The 20,470-nt window shown below is 38.7% G+C and overlaps 1 protein-coding gene and 1 long non-coding RNA gene across 3 annotated transcripts in view; both read left to right on the plus strand.

Annotated features, from left to right (window-relative positions):
* The window catches only part of WLS (Wnt ligand secretion mediator), a 132,039-nt gene that overhangs the window by 17,789 nt on the left and 93,780 nt on the right, over nt 1–20,470 (plus strand). The gene's annotated exons all lie outside the window — the stretch shown is intronic.
* Nucleotides 1,549–7,265, plus strand: LOC116563862. Its single transcript, XR_004274608.1, has 2 exons — nt 1,549–3,060; nt 3,370–7,265. It is a non-coding gene; the product is annotated as an uncharacterized LOC116563862 (long non-coding RNA).

Below are 20,470 nucleotides of genomic sequence, written 5' to 3' on the forward strand. Positions count from 1 at the left end.
TAAATTGCTCAATCTATTGTTGGACATTTAGAATTATTCTAGTTTGGGGTTATTATAAACAATACTGGAGAAAGCTTCTTTGTATTTAAATTCTTATTTATGTCCTTTATTATTTCCTTAGTAAATTCACTTCTGTGAATTTAACTTAGGTAAAATGAAATGCACATTTTTAAGGATTTTGATGGTGAGTGATAATCATATCACCCAGTAGCCAAATCTGGGAATGTCTGTCTCTTTGCATGTTAGCCAGTACTGGTGATTACTTTTATTTAAAAAATGTTTCCCAATGTGCCAGGATATCTTATTCTTTTAATTTACATTTCTTTGATTGACAGTAATGGTAAACCTCTTTTCATGTGCTTACTGGCAACATACTGACTTGCCTTGTTGTTTCTTTCTCTTAATATACTATTTTCAAAGTTGGATCATCCCAGTAATACAACTTCTTGGAGATTAGGAAAAGAAGGAAGATTTATTGGGGAGAAGGATTGGTGTTTTCTGGCTACCCAGTATTTCGCCTATTTGTTTTGACAGCAGGATCTGCCTGAATCTTCTTTGTGGAACATTTTCTTCCCCACTCTCAGTCCATGTGGCTTAAGAGAATCTTCACTTCTGATTCTAGTGATGGACATATGACCAAGCTAAGCACTAGCCACAGTGGATTCATGCCTCAAGTTAGTCAATTGGAGTGAATTCTGAGATTTGTGTGGAGGTTACCAGGAAGAGATATCCTCTCTGGTTCTTACTGAATTTGAACTCACAGAATATAAGCCTGGAATTGCTGAGGTCTTTCCAATGAAGCCTGAGAATGAAGCTAATAAAATATAGGGTGGAATTCAGTGACTGTAGAGAAGTGAGATCTGTTGACATCATTTGATTTATCAAAACAACCACTAGAAGACAGCTTTATCTCTAGATATTTTTCAGTATCACCTTACTAATTGATTGGTTAATTTAATTTAGTTTTGACGAAGTATCTTTGAGCAAGGTTTCCTGTCTCTTACAATCAAAGAAACTGATGCCCTTGTTAGGCCTTCAGTTTAAAAATAAGTTGGTGGAGGCCGGGCGCGGTGGCTCAAGCCTGTAATCCCAGCACTTTGGGAGGCCGAGGCGGGTGGATCACGAGGTCAAGAGATCAAGACCATCCTGGTCAACATGGTGAAACCCCGTCTCTACTAAAACTACAAAAAATTAGCTGGGCATGGTGGCACGTGCCTGTAGTCCCAGCTACTCAGGAGGCTGAGGCAGGAGAATTGCCTGAACCCGGGAGGCGGAGGTTGTGGTGAGCCGAGATCGCACCATTGCACTCCAGCCTGGGCAACAAGAGCGAAACTCCGTCTCAAAAAAAAAAAAAAAGTAGTCCCAGCACTTTGGGAGGCCGAGGTGGGTGAATCACCTGAGCTCTAGAGCTTGAGAGCAGCCTACCCAACATGGCGAAACCCTGTCTCTATTTAAAAATACAAAAATTAGCCTCGTGTGGTTTCATGTGCCTGTATTCCCAGCAACTCGGGAGGCTGAGGCAGAAGAACCACTTGACCCCAGGACGTAGAGGTTGCAGTGAGCCGAGATCACACCACTGCACTCCAGCCTGGGCGATAGAGCAAGAATCCATCTCAGAAAAAAAGGAGTAAGTTGGTGGAGGCCACTGCTGCATTGCAGAGAATGTATTTGGAGGGTTTGCTTGTTTTGATGACATAAGTTCTCTGTAACAATTAAAGAATAAAATAAGTTATGGAACCAACCTGTGTTAGGCAGCTCCTCTAACTAAAGCAATATTGGAAATGGAGTGTGTGTGTGCGTGTGTGTGTGTGTGTGTTCAGAGATCACTGTTGAGCACCAAGTAGCTGGTGAAGATCATTAGTGACAATTCCTGGAACTTGGCCAGGCTGCTGGCTTTGAAGCAAAGCTCATTGCAACACGTGTTCCTGCTGGGCTGGATGTCTGTGTGAAATGGATGGCAACAGGATGTTCTGGCAGCTGAAATGAAGATCCTGAAGGCAGAAGAGAAGCTTTAATGACTGCCCAAGCAGAGCAGTAGTTCTGGGGATGGTTGGGAAATTCAGTAGATGTTATGGTGACTCAAGGTTCTTTGGGACATCTAGGAGGCTGTGAGGCAGACCAAGCAATGAGGAGCACAAGTTGCTACAAGTCCTGAACTAGGTTAGCCATGGGCTACAGAAGGAGCAAACACATGGATTTTGCCCTCCAGCAACTTAAATTTGATTGGGAAAACAAGATCCATAAAATAAGACAGTTTGTTGTTAAGGGCTAAGTTAGGTGAAAAAGACTGAGTTCTAGGCATTTTTTAGATCAGATTTTTTTTTTTATAATGGGGATTGGTATGGGCCTTTGAAGTATGGAATGATCACCTGAAACACAGCTTGATGTGTGTAATCCAAGTCAAGATTCATCTCACTCAAAGTGCTAAATAATTAGCTTAATACAGAAAGCCATAAGCAGAGTATCAAGAGATCTGGCTCTAGCCCCATTTGTCTCCTTAGGTATATCATTGAATCCCTCATGCTTCCTCTTGTCTTTCTAAATCGACCTGTTAAGGCTGTCTCTTGGCAAATAAAAACAGAGGCATGTCTTTCCTCATAGCCAAATATGGTTGGGCTTTTCCATCCATTTCTTTTCTTCCTTATTAAAGGCGCTAAAATAAATTTTCAGAGATGTTAGGTCACCTATGATTAGAAATTTATTTTAGATGATGATTAAGGTATTTCTTAGCGCTCAGCTAAATTCTGAAGAATACAAAGAGGCACAAGAGATGAGAATCTGTTCATTTGTGTTGTTATTGAAATAAAACACTGGATGTGAAATCTGTGAACTGAGATCTCAGTAGGGTAATCTACCACTTGCCAGCTACTAGACCTAGGTGTGCTTCTACTGCTTGTAACCTACTATAGATCTGAAGGCTTAAATAAAATAATTATATGAAGGCATTTATCTTTTGGACTACACAAAAAAAACAGATAAGGTGGATCTATTTAGCTGAGTAGACAGGCATGTCATATATAAAAATTAGTAAAATAGAGTAGTATAAGATGAAAATATTAGGTAATTTTTTTTTTTTTTTGAGATGGAGTTTCACTCTTGTTACCCAGGCTGGAGTGCAATGGCCCGATCTCGGCTCACCGCAACCTCCGCCTCCTGGGTTCAGGCAATTCTCCTGCCTCAGCCTCCTGAGTAGCTGGGATTACAGGCACGTGCCACCATGCCCAGCTGAATTTTTGTATTTTTTAGTAGAGACGGGGTTTCACCATGTTGACCAGGATGGTCTCGATCTCTTGACCTCGTGATCCACGCGCCTCGGCCTCCCAAAGTGCTGGGATTACAGGCGTGAGCCACCGCGCCCGGCCTTATTAGGTAATATTATTCGAGTACTTAGTATGCACCAGGCAATGTATTAAGTATTTTATATGCATTATGTCAACCCTGATCTCGTAGTGTTGGAACTAAAATCTTCATCTAAGTTGCTATTTTTATGTTTAAACGTCTAGAGAAACTGAAGGATTCTTAAAAAGCACTGATTTGGACCTCCTTCCTTGTTAGTTGTATTTTCTTTTAAAACACTCTTTTCTAAAAGTAATGGAATTTGGGGGATAAAACCTGGAGGTGGCTGTAAATTGACCAGAAGGTTTACAAGTACCCATAAGGACTGGCACTGTGTTAGACACTGTGGGCAAATGCATTCAGCTCTGGGCCTCCATCTGTATTTCCCTTTGTGAACTCTTTTGCTGAATGTCCCATCATCCTTTGTCGAGATGAGGTCCTGTTCATCCTGTCTGCTTTCACGACATAAATGTTTTAGGAACTCTCCACAGACTGGCTGGATTGTCTGTTTGGGCTGAGAACAGATTGTGTGGGTGATGAGACAAGTAGGAAAAGACTCAGCGATCAAAAAAGGGGGAAGGAAAGCTCTTTCTGTTTCTCTTAGAATGGAGCTTGGATACAAAGGGCACTTCGTTAATCATGCCTCCTTTGTAATCAGAATGGTGGAGGCATTTTTTTAAACCACTACTATTTTGTCCTCTGTCTCATCCAAGTTAAACCAACTGTGCAATAGCTAATCGAGGGGTTAAAAATTTCCCAGATGCAGCCAGGCAGAATCAACTTCAGTAGATAAAGGAATCGTTTGATGGTGATTCGAAAGCCGTCAGGTGTAGCGCCAGGCTTCTTGCAGACATGGCACTGGTCTGGTAGGATACTCATGTCCGGGATCTTCGTGGTGGCAGATTTGTGATTAGATGATGGAAAGCTCATGTGGGGTGAATTTGGGAAGATATCTGTAAGACTTAGGGGTTTTGGTAAGTTTAGAGAATTCAGTCACTTTGCACTGTGTCCCTAGAACAATCACTGAATGGAAAATCCAGGGATCTCAATTTACTGAACGACCTTGGGCAACTTGTTTAATCTTTCTGTAGTTGCTTTCTTAGAAATCAAAGAAGGATAACAATCTTTGGTGCCCACTTAATGGGTGTTGTATAAAATAATTAGATTGTAAATGCTTTGAGTGCCCTGGAGATGAAGAGATAGGGAAAATTCTCTTAGGTGTTCTTCATGCTGAATATGCAAAAATGAGTAAGTATAGTTTTTGTTGTTTTTTAAGAAAAACCTGTCATTTTTTCAGCACCTCTTTTTTTTTTTCCCCCAAAGGAGGCTGTGTGCCTCAGTAGAGGTTGACTTTGTAACAGTTTTATTTTCCTGGACAGGTCCTGCATATTTACAATGTGGTTGGTTTTCCAAGAGGAATGTTTGGGTTTAGACTTGTCCTATCCATTCACTGAATCTAGGGGTGAGATGTTTTTAATGAATTGTTGGTGTAGAGCAAATAAAGAGCAATGAAACAAAAGGTAGTATTCGTGGTTAGAAAGGGACTAATCAACTATTACTCTAACTATCCCCTAGCTGGATGGTTGCCGATTTTCTTTTTAAAATCAAATGCAGTTTTCAGGCCAAAGCAGCGGGAGGTGGCGGTACATTCCAAGAAAGAGGCATCAGAGCGTCTGAGGGTTGCAAGACAGCAGAAAGCCGCTTGATTCTTGGTGGGGTTTTTTGTTTGTTGTGTTTGTTTCTGATTTTACCCTTACGCCTTATCCCATGATCATCTACTCAGAACAGAGGGAAAACATCCCCCACAAGGTTCCTCCTCCCTTTGGTTTGGTGTCACCTAAATGGCATTTCCTTCCCAGGTGAGATTGTAGTTTACCTCTCCTCTTATACTGATGAGCAGCTGGGGCTTTCTGCCCGGTGGACCTTCCATTTGTCTGTTTACAACAGGGATCCCCAATTTGCTAATTCTCTGGAGAAACAGATTTTGGCTGGGGAGAGGGCCTGGGAATTTGTCCACCCCAGTCTCACCCACACTGGGTCTCCCAACAGAGACGACTTTCCTGTCAGCATCTCCCCATTCTAGCAGCTTGTTGCTCTCTAGACAGCTTGTTTAATGTTTCAATCCAGTTGGAACACACGATGGTTAAATGTTCTTTCTTATCATTCAGTGGAAAACTGGCTTCCATGACCACATTATAATTTCCACTCACTAATGCTGGATTTTCCTTTTAGAATAATCTAGAATGTGTGCTTCACTTTAGTTAGATAGTAGCCTTTCAAATAACTGATGATGACTATCATTTCTCTCCTTTGACTTTCTTCTCCAGTTAAAATACCTCTGGTCTGGTTTAGACTCCTGACCATACTTGCTGTCCCTTTCTGGTGATTGCATTCCCAGTCAAGGTTAAGTTTACCTCTGCTACCATGGCAACCAGCTACTGCTTGTGGTTGCTACTTAAAGGAAACCACCATTTTCTGGTTTTCTGTAGAAAATCCATAATTCAGAAATTAGCTTGTTGCTGTCCCTAGAATAAAGACATCCATACTGCTGATGGTCTGCACAGTACAGACAGCACCACCCTCTACGACAGTCTACATGCTGGACTTGCCGTTTGAACTCATGCAACTTGGGGTAAATGTATTTCTTGTGTATCCCTGTATTAGTTTTTCTCATTCGGGGAAATAATGTGGCCTGAGACAAAGCGAGACTGTGGACCTTGGAGAGATTAGCTTCAAACCCCAGTTCAGACTCTTATTGGCTGTGACCTTGGATGAGTTATTTTCATTTTTCAGGTCTTCATTTTACTCATCTCTGAATGGAGATAATAATAGCTACCACTTACTTGTGTATAAGAATGAAAATTGTCCTGTTAAGTACCTAGCACAATGCCTAGCACATAAAAAATATCCAACAAATATATTTAAAAAATAAATATCCATTATTGTAATTTATAAATGATAGCCTGATGCAGTCAGTGTAGTGTGAGGCAAACTGTAATGGTTATGAATTGTTGAGAGCTTGGAATTTCTGTAGTTGGAAGCTCTGAAAATGAAGTATTGTAGAATGACTTGATGGAGTATGAAATTTTTCTTGTAAGCCTGGGTGATTGGGGTAAAGCAGGGGTTCTCCACCAGAAGCAGTTTTGCCCCCAGGGAACATTCGGCAATGTTTGGAGAAGACTGCCCCTGCCCTGCCCCGGAACTTTCCAGCAGGGGGAAGGGGGAGAAAGATGCTATTGACCGCAGCTGGGTAGAAGGCAAGGATGTTGCTAAATATTTTACATTGCACAAGCCAAACCCCCACAATAGTTATTCAACCCAAAATGCCATTAGTGCAAAACTTGAGAAATCCCGGAGTAGAGGAATGGGGACCGGGCAGCCAAGAATAGTAAGAGGAAATTGGTAGGTATAGCTCTCTGATTATGAGAAGCCCAGAATTTGGACAAAATATTAAAATAAGATGATGGCCTAGTGCAGCCATAGCTCTAGCCTTATGCAGTCTAGACCCACAACCCTAACATGCCTTTCTAAGATGTCAGTCTTTTCAATATTCCCCATGTCATGTATGAACTCAATGAATCCTGCCTAAGGTTTGCATGTTTTTGCACCTCTCTTATTTGCTTATGTTGCCTCTATGGAAAACATGGCCTCTTTGGTCCAGTCTCCAGGTAGGGATTCTGTCAGAGAAACAGGCAATCAAAGGTGAATTTAAAGTGATCTAACAACTTCTGTTCTTTAACTGTCAAAGCATGGTAAAGGGGATGTGTCATCTCTAGCAATACTTCCAGAAATCCCAATTTTTTCCCCCATCTACTTTGATGTTGCTAACGTGTCTCTTCCAAAATCTCCTCAAAACTCCCACTGGTAAAACCCCTCCCCGAACCCAAGCCCATCTCTTCTACCTATTCTCTGTCTTTTGATTGTGTGTCATGAAAACCCAAATAACCCGCCAGCAATAGTTGAACCCTCATCGTGGGGCAGGTGAGAGGTTGTGACTGAAGGGGCAAAACCAGCATTCTCTTTATCCAAGGGGAGGAGGGGAAAGGGTAGCAAATACCCATGTCAATAGATTTGGCTCTGCCATAATTATTTTATAATAATTTGTGAAGATAATTGTGAAAAAAAGATTTTATAATCCCATTTTGCTAAGGATAAAACCAAGGGTTAATTCTGTGTTCCCTCAAATAACAGGCTGCATAAGATATGCCTGGGATATTTCTCAGGGATATCTTAGATGTTGGAGTTACAATCTTTATAAAATCATCTCTAGTACTGGGGCTGTTCACTGATAAGTGAGGAGAACCCCTGTTTTTAACATCCAGGATGTACACCTTCTAGTTCCTTAAATGTTGATGAACACATCCCTCAGGGGAAGAAGGCAGAACAGAGAACATGGAGTAGGTCTTCATCTCCCACCAGATTCTAATTCTTCTCATTTGCTGATAACATTGTTATTATCAATAGTTAACATTCATTAAGGCCTCACTGTTTTCATGGTACTATAATAGGGTTTTTATATTAATCATTTTATCCTCAAAACAAACTTATGAGGTGAGTACCCTTAGTACAATTTTACAAAAGGAAAACTGGCATCCTATAAGGCTAGGTAAGCTGCCCAACTAAATTGCTAGTGAGTAACAGAGTTGGGATTTGAACCCAACGTTTTCTGAGTCTAGAGCTCTTGCTTTTAATTTTTCTTACTCTGTTTTTGTAACTGACTTCAGCAACATAAAGAGCTGTTCCTGTGAACATAAGTCCCTTGCTAGCTTGTAATCATTGTTTTCTCTTATGACATATTTTTTTGTAGAGGGTAATCTGCGTAAATTTAGAAATATGTTAGGAACCCAGAAGCTTAAATGAAAATCTGAATGAATGTTATGAATTGATTTCATTAGCAAATTTTGTCAATGATCTCTTGGCTTAGGGAAGTATATAATATGACTTTCATTTCTATTGAATAAGAAATAGACTTAGCTCTCTTGAGCTAAGTCTGAAACATAGAGGCTGGACATGATCCAAATTATTTCATTGTATTGGAATGTCTTTATGTTGTATTAGACTGTGAGTATACGGACCACTGGCTGGAAGCTGGAATAGAGTTTTTGTTGTTTTCCCCTAAAGGTCTTCATTATGATTGGATTAGACCTACCTTTTCATAGTATAAATTATAGGGCTATATTTCACTGTGCTGAATACATCAGTATGAAGTTTTACATATACAATTGGCTGTGGCTTGTCCTTGCTTTTAGGAACAGTTATTTGATCTCTCCAGCTGTTGGAAGATAAAAAACACTCAGAACTCATTCAGATCCCAAACAATAACAGAACAAGAGTAGGACCCTTAAGATCTGTTCCTCTAACAGATGTGAAAATACAAGGACAAGGAGGAGGGGAGGGGCCTGATAGGTACCACCTGAACTCTTGGAACATAAATTGACCCTAATTTGAAGGAATTTTTTTTTTAACTTAAAAGAATGACTTTCATCATAACATAGAGTACATAAATTCTCTTTAGAATCCTACAATTGTTGAGGTAAAGTGCATAACAGCTTAAATACTGCCTTTTACAGTTGAGAAAACTAAGGCCCAAGATTGAATAATTTGCCTGGTTAGTAGCATATCCATTGCTAGAACTGAGCAATCATAAGTCATAGGATAATTCATTCTACCAAGATTCTTATCCTCAAATTTAAAGTAGTTCAGGAATAGCAGATCAACTCGTGGCCCAGAATCGAAGCTCTAAATATTCTAGGTGAAGAATGCTCAGAGAATAATAATGACAGTAAAGACCCTAAAAGTCATCTTTCTATCCCTGCATCCTTTGCACTCACCAAGTGTTACTGCAGAGCACCTCCACTCACACAGGAGCTGCCCGCTCATTTTCTTCAACTGATCTGGTGAACTTTGGGCCAATTTGATTTTATGTATCTCAGATTTCCTTCCTGAGAATTTGCAACATTGGAATGACCCAGAGTAAATCTAATTCCTCTTCCACATCTTAGTCATTCATATATTTGACCTTTTATCTGCAACCTTCCCCTTTTAAACAAGCTATACACCTCCAGCTTCTACAAATTCTGTGATAGGACATGTCATTCATTTTCCTTTGAATGACATCACTCATCTGTTGCCTATGCAAGAAATTTGGGAACATCTTTGACTTCTCTCTTTTGTTTGCATCCTACGTGAATCAACAGGTACAGTAAATTGCTCATCCTACATTGCTCTTTCCTCCAGTGGAAACTGCCTCTGTCTGTCACCCTTCTGAATCTCTGAGTTGCCTCAAGACTTCTGATACTGTCTACAGTCCACTGTTCCTTCAACACCAGATTTCACTGTTTTTCTTTACTAATTCTTTGAAAACTTTCATATGTGATTCTTTGGGGCAGAGAGAAAAAAAATCATTTAGATCTCTGAAAAATAGTACATATGTGCAGCATAAGTTTCCTTTGCCAGGTTTCTGTCTGAGCCTGTTTTGTACTTTGGCCTCAGAAGTGGAATATTGATGCTTGTAGGAGTGTTTGCTTTTTCTCTGGTAGGTATTGTTTTGAGGATGTTAAAGAAATGGCCAAAATCTTCCCTACATGTGTTCTTAAGAATATGGATTTTATCATAAAATCTTCAAACATACAGCCATGAGTTATATACACTACAGTCTGAGATGTGAACATTTTATCTCATTTTGTTCCCCATTTGCTTTCTATTCACTTAGGCCTTAAATCCCTCAGGGCAGGGGCCAGGCGCGGTGGCTCATGCCTGTAATCCCAGCACTTTGGGAGGCCGAGGCAGGTAGATCACGAGGTCAAGAGATTGAGACCATCCTGGTCAACATGATGAAACTCCGTCTCTACTAAAAATACAAAAAATCAGCTGGGCATTGTGGTGCGTGCCTGTAATCCCAGCTACTCAGGAGGCTGAGGCAGGAGAATTGCCTGAACCCAGGAGGCGGAGGTTGTGGTAAGCCGAGATCTCGCCATTGCACTCCAGCCTGGATAACAAGAGTGAAACTCCGTCTCAAAAAAAAAAACCCTCAGGGCAGTGCTGTAAGAAGGTAAATAACTGTAAGTCCTGGCTTTGAGAATCTGTTTCCAGGAACCATGCTAAATAGCAGTTATCTAAACATGTTCCTGCAATATTAATGTTGGCCACAAACCCTTTGGGAGCAGTTTTTTAAAAAATTACCATTTTTTGTTTGCCTGGTATCTAATTTCTTTTGATGTGTAAATTACTTTTCTTGCTATGGATTGGGTAATAGTTTAGGACAAGTTCATTTTGATCTTCAAAATTTAGTATTTCATTTAATATATTGCTTGACACAGATCTGCAAGAATCATCATAAGTATCTGTAGGAAGTGAGCCTCTGTTAAGCACATGTGTGACCTTGGGAGGCTGGCCTCATGGAAGGCAGCTCTGGCATCTTCCCAAACTGTCACTGAGTGCCAGTCTAAATGTGCTTTGATACAGGCAGGTCAAGGATTAATCCACTATGGCCTTTAAAAAATGATGCCTTATAGGCATTTGATAGACATTTGTTAGTTATATTGAGCATAACTTAACATTAATATGTTTATTATGACACAAAAACCCTATAATAATAGTTCAATTCAAGTCTGGAGGACTTGCATGTTTAAGTTTCTATGCTTAGTGGCACAAGGCAGAATAAAATGTGGTCCTTCCCTTTAGGAGCTTATAATTTTGTAGGGTTCAGAAGTGATGCCTGCAAATGAAGTAGAATGCTATAATAAAGACATAGGCCAGGCCGGTGCAGTGGCTCAGACCTGTAATCCCAGGTACTCGGGAGGCTGAGGCAGAAGAATCGTTTGAACCTGGGAGGCAGAGGTTGCAGTGAGCTGAGATCGCATCATTGCACTCCAGCCTAGGCAACAGAGCATGACTCCATCTGAAAAAAAAAAAAAAAAAAAAAAAAAGATATAGATCAGGTGATACCAGCAGGAGAGGAAGTAAGCATCACTGGTCAACTGAAGGAAAACCAAAGGAGGCCTCCAGCTGGCACATTATAGGCATTTAACAAATTGAATGAAGGAGAGACGGCCCTTGAGCTAGAACCTAAAACTGATGAAATTAAAAATATTTAATAATTGCATAGGCACTTTATTCAATTTTGTTATTTCAGTGTTTTAAAAAGCCAATAATTCCTAAGAATGTGAATGTTAAAACCGTAAGTTTTAACATTCTTAAAATGTATTTCTACTCTCAATTCTAGAGAATTCACAAATTATAAGGACCTGTGTTTTCTTTGAATAACCAGGAAAGGAAATATGATTATTCTTGGCATTTGTGAAATTCCAGATAAAGACATTAACAGGCCTTGCTTACCCTTCGCCCTAACCTGCAATGTACATTACTAAATTTTTGACCATTCAGAATGCCCTGTACTTTAATTGCTTTTATCCGTTTATCTGGAACTGGTCAGAAAAAAGAAAAAAAAATCAATAAACTATGTGCAGTTCTCTATAGGACCTTGATTTCTCCATTCCCTGGCATACCACATACATGGATAGGAGACATTATCATTTTGTTGTGACGAGAGAAACATATTTAGTTCAGACTCTTGCTCTTATCTTTTACTTTTACTTTATCATTTACTTCCTGAATGTTTCCATGGATGAGGGACCCACCCCGGAGTCAAACTGTGCCATTGTTTGCCTACTTGATTTATCAGTCATTCTTCCTTAGGTTGCTCTGGAGTCAAATTTTCTCTAGCTTGAATCCCTGTCTCTTACTATGCATACAAGGGGTATCATAGACTTTTCCATGGCAGCTCTGTGTTCCTGAATCAGATCTTCTCTAGGCTAACATCCTAAACACTGCCTACCTGCAATATGAAGTCATGACCAAGACCCAATAAGACGTGGGAGAGTATCCATTAGATTCAAGGAAGTTTAGTGCATTTTCAGGAACCTGTTATTCCATCATTTCTTTAGGGAAGTCTAAGAGGTACTCTGTCCCTGACTGCACATCTCCCAAACAAGCTGTCATGCTGGTTCCCTTTGTGTGACATCCAGCCCAGTGCTGGTAGGGCCTCACCTATGGATCTACAGCAAGCTACTTATGGCCACAGTCTTCATCCCTGGGCTCTGCAACTACCTCAGGCAATCTGAGACTGCTAATAAATAGTGAACGCTAATAAATAAACAGGTAGTTGTATTGGAAAGGAGCATTACATGTTAAATCAGACCTGGGTTCCAGTCCTAGCTCTGCTGTTTACTGATGAGACAAAAACCACTGATCTTCTGAATATGCAATGGTGGTAATTATGTTACTTGGTTACTAGGCGGATTCAATAATAAACTATGTATGTGAAAATGCTTTGCAAATCACATGCTAGTTGTTCATGTTTATTATTAACAGTAATATTGAGAAAAGAATATAGGTAGTTTATAAATAATAAATGTCTGATAATTTTAAATAACAAATGTTGGAAACTTGTAGAATGTAATAGGCACTTTAGAACAAAGCCACCTACTGGATTTCTTCTAGAAGATTTAATTTTGATATTTTCTGACCCTAAAATTCCAATATGAACATGTGCCCATGGTGAACTTATTTAAGAAGGAGAGCCAGGTGTCCCCTTTTTTGTCACCTCCACCCCTACAGCTTTGCCAGAACAGCTTTGGGGGCCTCTACGGGGGCCTGAGAGATTTCCCACACAAGAACTGGTGTGCTCTCCATGCTGGGTTTATGAGATCATAGCCCAAGGTAGTAAATTATAAGATGCTATAATTCACTTTCCATAGGTGGTCTTGGCTGCATTCCACAGTCTTTTGGCTGAGAGGTTGCTGATTTTGAAGCACTGGCCCAAAGTCAAAACTTAGCTCAGATGACTGGCTAGCCGCGCAATGAGCAATAGCGTCAACAGATGAGCCACTGGTTTTTCTGTGGAGGTCTTTTGTGTTCACTTCATATGTATTTAATTTTTGCTGTTTTGAGTATTTCTGGAGTGACGGAGAAACAGAAATTGCAGGCATTTTTCGGGGATAGAGAAATTCGTAATTTGAAGTACTTCTGTCGGTCTTTTTGATTTAGGCTCTCTTTGCTGCAGGACAGCAAGGATGGTTAAGGGTCAGTTTTTGAGTCTTAATTCAGGCCACTGGATTGCTGTAAAAATTAGTACATCTAATGGTTGGCAGATTTTATGAGCTAAACCTCTGGCAGGGCCTTTTATGTGTATTTTATTATTTTTTCAAAAAGAATGGAAAAAAACTGGCACCAATTTCAAGCCTAAAATAATTTCATGTTTACCACACCATTTCAAATACTATGTAAGAGTTTGGCTCAGTGTCCCAGAGCACTCTAATTTTTTTCCTCTTGGTTCCGATGCTCCTGCATTCCACGGGATCCAAGCCAGGCAAGTAATGTAAGCCAAGTGGTGCTTGTTTGCTGCATAGATCCTGACAAATATAGAGTAATTCTTCTATTCTTCAAAGCTGTTACATCTTGAGTCCACAACAATTGAGGTTGTAGGCCAAGCATTTAAAATCTTCATCTGCCTAAATTGTAAACATATACTTTTTTCAATATTTTTGAGTCAGAATGGATCATACACGTGTTTGCTACAATTTCTGGAAATTTGCTGTCAAAATGTCTGTCATTTCATAAGTTTATGTTGTAAGGAATTATTTTTAAATAAGTGCTTGACTTTTGTGTGTATGGTACAAATTATTTTGCATTCAACTCTGCTGTGTGGTGCGTGTGTTTGTGTATTTTGGTGGTAGTGGTTTAGTGTAAAGGAATGTTCTGCTGTATTAAAAAAAATTAGCTTTCCTAGAACAGATGTTAGCATAATTAACTACTGACTGAAAATGGCTGGCAAGAGTGAATTTCATTTCACTTAGCGTACCCCATTTCATGCACAAGGGCATAGCTATGATAAGTCTAAAAATCACTTCTCCAGGTCTAGCCTCTGTAGACACACTTTCAGCTCTCCAGTAATTGAGATTGAATTGTGAAATAATATTTCCTTTAGTAGGCTAGTAAGATTTAATTGGTATGGTTGAAATACAGGAGAATCCTCTCTTCAAAGTAGGTGGTGGAGGTAGCATAAGTGTCTGACCATTATAACTTCAGAGCAATTTCAGTAAAAGAATTAACACACTGCATCTGTTAAATACTAAGTCAACTTAATGCAAATATTTGCACTTTCTTTAGCTGAAATTTTTGAAGAGCTCATTCTAATGAGCTCTTCAAAACTTTAGATAAGTGGTATGGCAAATATTAAGACATCTTTTTAGGAACTGACCTTCAGTGAATGGTAAGCAGGATTGGCTCTGTAAGACCTCATAATCCAAGCAGTTAATATGATCTGGCCACTTAAGTTGTGCAGTATATTTCACATGTTTCCTTTTAACTAGAATTAAGGCTTTGGAGCTGAAGAAAGACATGTGGGACATCTAAGGAAAATCAATTGAGCATATTTTTTTTTGTTTTTTTGTTTTTTTTTTTTTGAGACGGAGTCTCGCTTTTGTTGCCCTGGCTGGAGTGCAATGGCGCGATCTCGGCTCACCGCAACCTCCGCCTCCTGGGTTCAAGCAATTCTCCTGCCTCAGCCTCCTGAGTAGCTGGGATTACAGGCATGCGCCACCATGCCCAGCTAATGTTTTGTAGTTTTAGTAGAGACAGGGTTTCACCATGTTGACCAGGATGGTCTCGATCTCTTGACCTCGTGATCCACCCGCCTCGGCCTCCCAAAGTGCTGGGATTACAGGCTTGAGCCACCGCGCCCGGCCCCAATTGAGCATATTTAAAGCTAATTTCTAAATTTAGTTAAGGATTTTCTTAGGTTAAATAAGTACTTTGGGGGCATTTGAAAAAAAAAAATGTAGCTATGTAACAGGAATTCATATGGTCTCTTTTTCTGACACCTGTGTTGCCTCTCTCCCTCTTTTCGACCCTCCCCACCTTGATACATCAAAAAATCCAAACCACATTCTGCAATTGCCCAAGGGCCTAAGTGCTCAATATGTTTTATATAAGTTCTCATAAGGCAAGCAGTGATATTTAGATAGGCAGAGCTTAGAACTACTTTGGGCATATGCTTTGTAGTTAACTTCTTGTAAATACCATTCAGAGTACAATGGAGGTTTTCTCTATATTACAAAGTAAAATGGATATTGAGCCATTTAACTTCATAAATCAGGTAAAAGTTTTGGGAGCTTGTATTCTTCAGCTATTGCTTCAAAAGTTTTGGGAGCCTAGATTTCCCAGCTGTTGCTTCAAAAGCAACAGCTTGGGGGGTGGGGAAAGCAATAGCTGGGGAATGTAAGCTCCCAAAACTTTTGAAGATATCGACATAGGCCAAGTAATTTGTAGTCTGCCCAACCCTGCCCCAATATTAATTCTATCCTTTGAAATCAGCCTCAATTGTTTTTTAAAAATAAAGGCTAATGACCGTTTCTCGTACCCCAAAATGTTTTATAGAACAAGATAGAGAATAAATAAAATATAAATGAATCAAACATTCACATTTTTGCAGGTGGACGGATGGCGTTGGCAGCTTTTTAACTGAGATTGGGTTTCAGGCATTAGACCAGCATCTCAAGTCAGCAAGTGAAAGTATTTGCTAGCAACATTTTTATGTTTTTAAATTAATGTATATTGTTGTTTCTATCATTTTTGTTAGATACATCCTACTGTAAAAATAAAACATTTCTGAAGTTTTTGACCATTTTTGCTTAAAGTCATTCCTTTTTTTAAATGGTGGCAATCTGATTATTAATTCTTACAAACAGGAATGACCTTTTAAACGGGTCTGTTCTTCTCATTCCTTCCCCTTGTAGCCCAAAGCAGATTAATCTTTAAATATCATCTTTGTTGCCAGGCAGACATTCTTTCTCTCATTTAGAGGAAGGCTATTATTACCTGATGATTGAGACTTCAAAGGCTCTTTGGGGCCATTTGCGGGAATAGGAGGGGTGCTTCTTCATTCCCACCTGACCACCCTCTCACTCCCCCTTCTTTCAGCAGATCTCATGTTTGGCCTTGTGGCTAGTTACAGGGCAGAGATAGGTGTCTTAAAAGGAAACATTCCTGCCAAATAAAAGTTCTTCATTATGTGTGGGTCTCTTTATTATTCCTTCTTTATGGTGCTCTAGAGGGTACAGCAGAGACTTTTGGGAGCAGGGGCCAAGGTGCTCTAGTACCACTGATTAGAAAAGGCAAGGGTGGCCACAGACAGATAGGAGTGGTGCTGTATTTTTCAGCTGCTAAGTGATTTCCTTTTAATTCTTAATATTCAAGCACAGATATCTGCAGAAAATATGATTGTTTTAGATATTCTATGATCCAGCCCATGTTCTACCTCGGTGCCTTCCCTCATTGGCCATCCCCCTTTCTCCCGTGGCTACTACCTGCTCTTTTCCAAGGCTATGCCCTGCCAACACCAGCTTTTTTTACAACCAGAGCATCCTGTGGAAACCTCTGTCGGAGAAATTTCCAATCAAGATGTAATTCTCTGAACTTCTCAGCCTCCCGCACCAGACTATGAGCAACTGGGGCTCTACGACGCCATTTGTCTTTTTCTTTAGTTAGCATGGTGCCTGCATGATAGTAATGCTCCTAGGTGATTGCTAAAGGAATCTTCATTACTTGTCATAAAGCAAGGAAATAGTCTATGCTGTCTAAAATGAGACCATGTGTCATGTCAGCATGTTGTTTTAGTTTTATTTTAACTTTTCTAAGAGGCTACCAAGTCTTATATCGCTCTCCAACTCTTAAATTACAGGTTCTGGAAGGAGTAGGGGCTAATGATTTAATGTTGACTCAACTTTGAGCATGATAAATGCTAGTGGTTCGCTAGATAGTAATTTGTAACCTGGATAGCCATTTGAAGTGAAATAACAGGAAGCTGACTGGAGTCAATGAATATTCTTCCAAAAGCAATACTACAGGTTTAGTCATTGTTCACTTACATTTTTATTCCAGGTTATGTTGTAACAATGACTGAATTTTTCCTCTCATTCGAGTGTATTCATTTCTCCTACCTCCCAAGTATCTGACTGTTGCCCTTTCTCAGGGAATCTCAGGTTACATATAGCATTCGTCAAAATTATTTTTTCCTGTAATTTTTATTTATTGTCTGCTTCCGCCATTATTTGTATGTTCCAATGGTTGGCACCTGTTAGGTTTGCTGCAGCACCAGCACTGTCTAGTACATAGTAGGTATTCAAGACAAATTTGGACAATATATTATGAGCCATAGTAACGTGTGAAACTGAGGGACCATTGAATTTTTAAAGAGACTTCAAGCTGTGTTTGTGCATTTCTTCACAACCTTCAATTTGTTAAAACTCTTCTTGATTTCATATCACTTTAACATTCAATGTTGTGTAGAATTGCATTTCACAATTTGTGTACTATAGTGGAAAAGTGGAGGCCAAAAATATTGTATGGAAATACAGACAAATAAAATAAAATGGTCATGTTTGATAAAAAAGAACTAAATTCAAAATGCACTACATTTTCAATGAACAGCTCCTGGTTTTATAACTTCTGTGCATATTCTCAAGGCTATCTTAACCAGTTTATAGTGACTAGGCATATTCAGTTTTGGCCAAATTGCTCTGTTCATTGAATTGGTCGGTGTAGAAGTGGTTTTTGGCCCACTTGTTTTCAATTAAACCTTATGCTATGGTTGGGTGGAGGGGACATTTATAATGTGTGCTGAGGCAGCTGGGTAATATTGCATTACTATCCTAGGAATACTGGGGAGTGCTTATTTTTAGCTTTCACCTGAGCAAACATGACTCAGTTTGTTGACCTGAATCTATCCAGCCCCCTCTTGAATACACAAACTCTATTAATCCCTAGAACCACACAGTGACTAAGTAAGGCCTTCATTACAAATGCTTGTGAGTTTATTGTGACTTGTTCAAAGGTTGAATTTCAACTTCCTCCATTTAGCTCTTTTCTCTTAAAACAAAATCTTTCACATTAAAAAAAAAAATTAAAGACAGATCAAACTTCTTTTGATTCTAGACACAATTTATGACCCATGTAGTTATAATATCGGCTGTAGCTGATGAAAACACCTTCTATGATAGGTGACCAGCTACCAGCTATAAGCTTTGCTTTTGGTTTACTTGATAATGCAGTATACGTAAAGAAACACTTAGGAATTCACGTTTAGCTGGAGTAGAACATTGCACTGAGCTGTAAAGATATTATTGGAGAAACATTAACTGTCTGTGTTTGACTATCAGGTTGTCTGTTTACTTTCTCAAGCAAGACACGTGTTTTCTCTTTTGAACACTATTGGAAAGATGGAAAATACTGAATTATGTTCAGGCTTCGAAGTTATACAAAACATTTTTGAGACTGGAAGACTAATTTATTTAAGTGAAAAAAATTGTGATTCTCACAGTATAGCTTGAGATACACTTAAGGCTTCTCTAAGTTCACTGCTATGATATTTATGAAAATATTAGTATTTCTGGGATTTTTTTTTCTTTATGGAAGAAACACTAGACTAATGAAAGAATGAAAATAATGCAGGCCCCTAAAAAGGCAGGCGTTCACTGCATTCATTAAAAATGCAGGCTTTGTGCCCGTAAAGTGTTCAGCTTCTCTGTTATTAAGTTTGGAATGTGGTTTTGGAGCTTAGCTGAGGAACTCAGCTAGTTATTTTTCATTTTGGTCTGAGAAGTGAGAGACTTGTTTTTCAAAAAGGTAAAAAAAAAAAGAAAAAGGTTAGGTTCATTTTGGAAGAATAGAAGTTTTAAAATGTAGTAACTATTTTCTGCAGCAAATAGTCAGTCTGAGTATGTTAGCTGAAAATAGAATTCATGACTTTTGTCTCACTGTTTATTTCTCCAGCCACATTAAAAAGGATTCAGTTAAATGTGCCATTTGGTTTTTCTAATGTCAGTGGGCTATTTAGCTGAGTCAGGATAACCAAAGTTTGATTGACTCACATTTCTAAGAATAAGCCAGATGTCTGATTTTAGATGGATTAGATGTAAAGTCTTTGTGATACAGTTTTGAGTTTTAAAGAAAAACTTCCCTAGCAGGGGTTAGTGGCAACTTGTATTGCAGTGTTTAGCATTCTACATCAAGAATGTTCAGCTAGAGATTGGTAGTGATAGCTTTTCTGGTAAGTTTTAATAGGCACTGTTGCAACTTCTTGCAAACATAACATTTTACTAAAAATTTATCATTAAAATAGATATTTAATAGAATAGAGAAATAATGTGGATTCGAACATTAGAAGTAGGGCAGAATATTAATAATAGACATTTTTGCCTCTTACATAACTTTCTTTTTTGCTTTTCATGTTTGTCTATTACTATCTGATCTCTATTAAGTAAGACAGAATTTCTGCCCAGAGATCTACAAACATAATATACTGAGTTTCAGATGCACAGAAATACGCATATTTAAACCACACACATAAATCATAATTTATGACATTTTGTTTTAACTAATAACTTTCAAAGTTTTATAGATATATATATTTTAAAATATAATATACTAGTAGGACGCACGTAAAGAAAACAATGAAAGTTTTCAAAGAAATTTCAAAACAGATTGTAGACAATGGAGAAGCAAGTACTGTTTCTGGATGGGAAAACTAAATGTTGGGGAAGGATTCTAATTCTGTCCACATTCATTATTATCTATTATGTGTAGACTTATTCAATCTTCAATATCCTAGCAAAAACATATAAATTTGAAATGGATTGGGAAGAGAGTTACTCTAGCAGATATTGATAAAAATAATCAATTTATAGATTTTAAAACAATGTTATGCTGACCCATGAATTGACAGTTCAATACATGGAAAAGAGCAGATGTTCAGAAACATATGCTCATATACATAAGGTAACAGTGATATCATAAATCAACAAAAGGGAAGGTCTGTTCAATAAACCATAATTTAAATATTTAAGAAAAATAAAACTAGAGTCTCACCTAATCTCTCAGAGCAATTTTCAGATGGATCAACTATTTAAATATTAGAAAAAATGAAATTGCAAAAAATAAATAGAAGTCAATGTAGATGACTATTGAATTTGGAGATCAAGAAGGTCAGTCTCTCTAAGCACAAAAGCATGGGGAAAAAAACATAAAGGAAAAGAGGGATTCTATATAAGATCTGGAACTTCTATATTTAAATGTT

This window comes from Sapajus apella, unplaced genomic scaffold (genome assembly GCF_009761245.1).
Source record: "Sapajus apella isolate SASKATOON/1434 unplaced genomic scaffold, GSC_monkey_1.0 scaffold36, whole genome shotgun sequence".
In the NCBI taxonomy this organism is placed as follows: Eukaryota; Metazoa; Chordata; class Mammalia; order Primates; family Cebidae; genus Sapajus; species Sapajus apella.